At 37.0% G+C, this 5,867-nt stretch overlaps 1 long non-coding RNA gene across 2 annotated transcripts; it reads right to left on the bottom strand.

Annotated features, from left to right (window-relative positions):
• Positions 1 to 1,671: 1,671 nt before the first annotated feature.
• Positions 1,672 to 5,592, bottom strand: LOC140181160 (uncharacterized). 2 transcript variants are annotated; one of them, XR_011875892.1, is made up of 4 exons: positions 4,783 to 5,570; positions 4,609 to 4,709; positions 4,383 to 4,496; positions 1,672 to 1,864 (listed from the first exon to the last, which is right to left on the bottom strand). It is a non-coding gene; the product is annotated as an uncharacterized lncRNA (long non-coding RNA). The 2 variants fall into 2 exon arrangements; XR_011875891.1 differs by lacking the exon at positions 4,383 to 4,496 and having other exon boundaries at positions 4,783 to 5,592.
• Positions 5,593 to 5,867: the final 275 nt, after the last annotated feature.

The following is a 5,867-nucleotide window of genomic DNA, read 5'->3' as shown; positions in this document are numbered from 1 at the left end:
GAAAGGTAGCAGTAATACTTGCATGTATATTCCAAATTTTCTTACACAAAATGTTATTATTATAAGTCATAGATTTTACAATGTCAAATGTCCTCTTATAAAATTCAAACCAACCATGTAGTATGCATAATGCTTTAATAAAAAAATCATGTTGATACTAACTCTTTTTTAACCAAGAGCAATGTGGTACATGCACAAGTTTTTGAAATATTAATCAAATTTAATCAAATTCAATTTCGTATTAACTATTTTAACATGTAGCTAAGTTACCTTCATCAGTTTTGGTGTAAAAATCAAGGGCATATAAAAAAGCAAAAAATTGAGAAAAATAATACAATATAGCAATATAGCACTTTCTACTAAACAATAAGTAAATTAGATGAATTCAAAGGACATTTGAATATGTAAACAGACTCTTACCTTTACAATAACGATAGCTATCACTCCGATGACAATAAGGAGTAGTAGCATCATAATACTCTTGTCAATAGAAATTTATTGCCAAGAAAAGCATAACAAACAAAATGGTTAGTCAATTCATATACTATTGTAGGTGGAAAAAATGGTTAAATTTTCAGAAATTGACCTGCCTACCAAGTTGCTTGGCCAATTTAGAGGCTCTCTTCCTTGAGAAATGAATAGAATCCAACTCTTCGATGACTTTGCTCATTTGTTCTATCTATTAAGAAAATATTACCGTGTTTAGTAGGTAAGTATATTGATTTAATTTGACGTGCGTATTAATAAAGAGGTTAAGCAACATCATAAGGTATACACCTAAGACTTTAGAGTTGTTGCAGTCTCCATCCTAAACTTTCATTGTACACATTGTACAAATATTCCATTGGCTCCCCATACTTTTCCTAAAAATAAATATGTGATGTTGATACTGTGTGTCAAATTTAGAGTGTAAGACGTGTAAGGAAAGTGTATTAATTGTGGCGCAGCTGAATTTCCGTTTTTCAAAGTCCTTTCATTTTAGACAAGTGAAATTAATGATATTAAATTATTAATTAGTGATTAAATGTTGATATGGGTTATATTTGGGCCAATTAAAAAAGTTTTAGGTGGTGGACTAAGATGGGAGGGATGCTTTTTTTAGAGTGTATTGTTTTTCGTAAGTATATGTAGACTTTGGTGATTATTTAGAATAAAAAAGAAAGGAGACAATCAAAAAATAAAATTTATTTTAGTTAGATAACATAATTTTTTATTGTACAAGATATGATAGGTACAAAAATATAAAAAATAAAAATAAATAACTATCAGAATTTTAAGTTTGAAAAATAATTAAAAAGATAAATAATAAATTTAATTATCTTTTTAACTCTATAAAATTGATAATTGTCATTTTTTTCCGTCATTAATATGTATTTTTTTTATCATTAATTCTTTATTCTTATTTTACTCATATTTTATTTCTTGTGAATGTTTATCTTTTTTTAATATTACACACATAAAAGTTGATGCAATTTATATTAAGTAAAACAATTTGTAATACCCTAACTACCAAAGCTCACGCTTCCGGCTGCGCGACTCTGATAGCTCGGACATTATGACGACTTTTATATGATTTAATACTAAAATATGAGCCTGTTTAAAACTTTAAACCGCAAAATCGCTCCAAAAATACTTTTGCTCGATAACGTACATCCATAGATACCATACAACTTACAAAAACTCATAAAGAGTACATTCATATATATATATATATATATAACATTACAAGCATTAACCAATACAATTCCTATCCCTCTTACAGAATATATCAGAATAAAGGCGAGGGTACAACAAGTAATAATCCAAAGCAATACAGAGCATTTCAACAACTAAATAAAATCTTCGTGACTTCTGCATCCATATCCTGAAAGGGGAAAAATGTTGGGGGGAGGGGGTGAGAACATCATCCTCGAAAGGGTTCTCAGTAGAGGGTTTTTGGGAATTACTGTAATAAGATACGTGAAGATAAACCGTACGAGTGATTAATAACTGACTTATGACTCTTTTCAAAAATAACGGTTTACAGTAAAAGAGAAAATCTGAAATCCTTTTCTGAAAGAGGAAACTATTCATTTAAAACAATATTTCGAAAGCCTTTCAAAAGGTTCATCTATGCTAAACCAAAAATAGCCTTTCATACTATTCCAAATCAGAAACACAAAACTGAAACCAACCATCGGTCCATCTCATTTCAACCACGGCCCTAGGCCCAAACAATCCAACAACAACCAACCACCACAATCCAACAGAGTCCCAGTTGCAAACACATATAGGAGGTTCAAGCATAAACAAACAGTTACAGCAAGTAAAGCAAGTAGCAGATAATCTTAAATAGTCACAAAGGCAAACTAAGTACAATATGCACACCCAAACAATGTCACATAAATGCATATGATACATGCCTGTTCCTAGTGGCTGATGATATCATCTGTCGGTTATAGAGCCAACCCGACAAGTCCTGGTAGCTAATCATTGGACTGTCCCTCTGTCGTGTCTCCCCAACTCGAGTTATACTCAATATAAACTTGATCATAATCATAATCCATATCCATCACCCTCACTGGTGAATATTTATGGGGGTGAGCTCATCCGAGGCTTTCACAGTGCCCGGCCACCTTGACGACATAGGGCCAAAAGAGCTTCGAGTCTCAACCTGGAGCACGTGGTGGCTAGCCACTGCTTTCTCCTAGGAAAACTCTTATCTCCGATAGTGGAAGTGCAACATTCACATTTATCAATGATTCAGCATATACATGCATTCAATCTCATCCATGGATCAACATCCATCTCAGCCATCCGGCTCACAGTTCAGTCTAGAACTAGCCAATATTCATATCATACACAGCCATCCGGCTCACGGTTCAATCCAGAACCAACCAATATTTATAATCATGCACAGCCATTCCGGCTCACAACAAAACAACACTTCCACATTCAACATCATCAATTCATAAAATCGGCATTTAAGCCATAAATCACTTTTTCCCAAATCATTTCACTTTGAAATCAAGTTTCAACTCTTTTCAGACTTGGCTTTAAAGATCTCATTTCTCAAATCATCTCAGGCTCATAAGCCACTTTTACTCAAGGTAAATTCCCCTTTTAAAACCATGCCACTCTCGGCATCCTCTTTTCAAAACTTCCATAACCATGGAAAGTTAAAGATTCATTTTGAAACATTCAAAATCATCCATCCAACAATGGGATTTTATAACAAAGTTTCTCAGCAAGGTCCCAAGTCCTTAGGGGAGAATAGCATAACTCATTTCACCAAATTCATTTAAAATCATTAAAACCTTGGCTTTCCGATTTGAGTAATAAAATAGGATCTAAGCCAAACCGAGTCACGTAATCATTTACTTCATTCAAGCCGTTTTCTTTACTTAGGCAAAACCAACTTCAACCCCCATGATAAATTCTAGAACGTTTCAACTGTTCAAAATTGTTTTAGTCTTGCAAGAATTCAAAGTTCAAAGAGTACTTAAAACTTTTCCCAAAACATTTCAAAATGAAACTTGTTAATAGACATTTAGGTTCTTTCAACATCATTGAAACTCCTCTAATTGAAACCCTCAAGTCAAATTCAAAGGCATTGCCCTTGTCACATTTAAAATAGCTTTAAAACATAAGTTTCATCTAAATAACTTTCTCCTAAAAAAGATACAATGCCTTTCTTAAGAAGCAAAACTAAATCACAATTCCCTCTTTAATAATTCATTTCAAAAGCATGAATCATCCTTTTCTTGATATTTCAACTAAAATAGTAGAAGCCTTCAGCTCATCATTTTTCCCAGACAACATTTCAATAAAGACTCGGATTTTATAGAAATTTCGGCAGCATCTCCCCTAAAACTTGGACTTTGCCACCCGGTCCGGGTCCCAACAAAACCATTCCACAATCTTTTTCCAACAGCCCAGAATCCAAAATCAATTCAAAGGCAAGCCAAAATCCAACAGTTAATCTCAATACCATATTTCAAGAAAACCGTTTCAAAAATCAAATCATTATCAGCCGAATAAACTCATTTCTAAAGTTTCAAAGAAACGGTTCAGTAACAATCATTCATCAAAAACCAGATCATTTAAAGCAAGCCAGGCTGAATTCAAGAGTGGATTCTATTTTTCACATTCTCAATAAAATTAACTCAATTCAATTATCAACGGATTAAACTCGATCTCAAAGCTTTAAAAGAATCAACTTGAAAAGCATTTTTTTTCACAAAACCACACAACAATTCAATCAACAGACGTTCATAATCAACCAAGGCAAATCAAGCCATACATAAGGCCGATACAATCACCAAATACACATTCTCTCACATCAGTATCCATATGTAATAATTCCAATATATAAGAATATAGTTTTTGGAAAGCGCCCCTACCTCAAAATGCAAATCCATAACCCAAACTCCTCATCAAGTCCTTTCCGCCTCAACCCGAATTGACAACAACCAAAACCTCAGCTCCCAGCCACTTTCACAATAACCATATCAACACTATTCGCAACATATAATAATCAGGACTCGACCCCACGTTACCAAAACTCATATTCATTAAACAAACACAACAAAATACTAACGCGAGGCTTTCCAAAACATACTTACTTACCGAAGAAGGAACTGCTGAACCGAACAGTGGCGGTCTCTTGAACCGGTTCGGCGGCAGCCCGTCATCCACCTCAAGCGACAGCGGCGACCGGACGTTGGTAACTGAAACCCACAAACAGAGGCGATAAAGCTTCCGGAATCTTAAACGAATGAAAACCAAATTCAAAGCCCTTACCGATAGAGTTTTCCGACGACGGCAGAAGTAGCCAGAGGCTCCGGCGGTGGTCCCGGAAGTCACAGAATGACTCCCGGCGGTCAGTGTCACAGAGACGCAGCTCCCTTGCCCGGCAGCGGCACCTGTGGCGGCCTGAACACTCTTCTAGCTGCAGTTCAGCTTGCCATCACCCGCAGCGGCGAGCTCAGATGGTGGCGGACACAACCCTCCTCCTCCTTACTCGTTCCGATCTCCCTCTCTCCAGCGGTGACGCAGGTGGATTCCTTTCCCGTCACAGCACCCTTCGTGCGCCGTTTCCCCTGGTTCCCTTTCCCAGACGTGTTCTCTTCCCCAGCAGCGGCGAAACTACACCTCCTCCCAGCCTCAGACGCGAGTTCTCCCTCTCCTTCACTCATCATGCTCGACGGCGACTACAGCCCCTTTCAGAACAGCGACGGTGGCGAGGTGAGAAGTAGCGCCCTCTCCTCCTCTTCGCGGCGGCTTTATCGGCGACAAAAGTAGCGCCGTTGGAGGACATGGAAGTAGTGGCGGCCGAACAAGAACGCGATGAGGCTGAGGACGAATGGCGGCGACGAACCGAGGTGGTGGCTCCCTGGACGACAGCGGCGCGGTAATGACTCGCAGGCCTGACAACGATGACGCGACGGCGACGCTCCTCCCTCCTCTCTTCCTTCTTTCCTTCTCCCTGTGTCCCTCACTCCACTTCCCTTTCTGTTTCGTTCTTTCCCTCTTCTAGTGGCTGGGTGTGTGTGTGTTTAGAGTAGAGAGGGTAGCAGCTGCGGCTGCTTGGGTTTTGGGGGCTAGGGCTTCATTTTTGAAACTTAGGGTTAGGGGTACTTTTGTAATTTCAAATAAAAGTAGGGGTAACATAGTAATTAGGAATAAATTTTAATCCAACAAAATTAATGTATAGAAATACTATTTGCTCATCAATTTTACAAATTATTTTCAATAAAATGTCCCAACCAAATAATTAGAAATAATATACTTAATTTCTTCATTTTCCAAAATAGCAGTATTAATATTTAAAATATTAATTACTTAGTTTAAATCATATAAAATTCTTATTATTTCATAACTATCAA

Source organism: Arachis hypogaea, chromosome 18 (genome assembly GCF_003086295.3).
Source record: "Arachis hypogaea cultivar Tifrunner chromosome 18, arahy.Tifrunner.gnm2.J5K5, whole genome shotgun sequence".
Lineage (NCBI taxonomy): Eukaryota > Viridiplantae > Streptophyta > Magnoliopsida > Fabales > Fabaceae > Arachis > Arachis hypogaea.
This window is presented reverse-complemented; position numbering and strand designations above follow the sequence as displayed.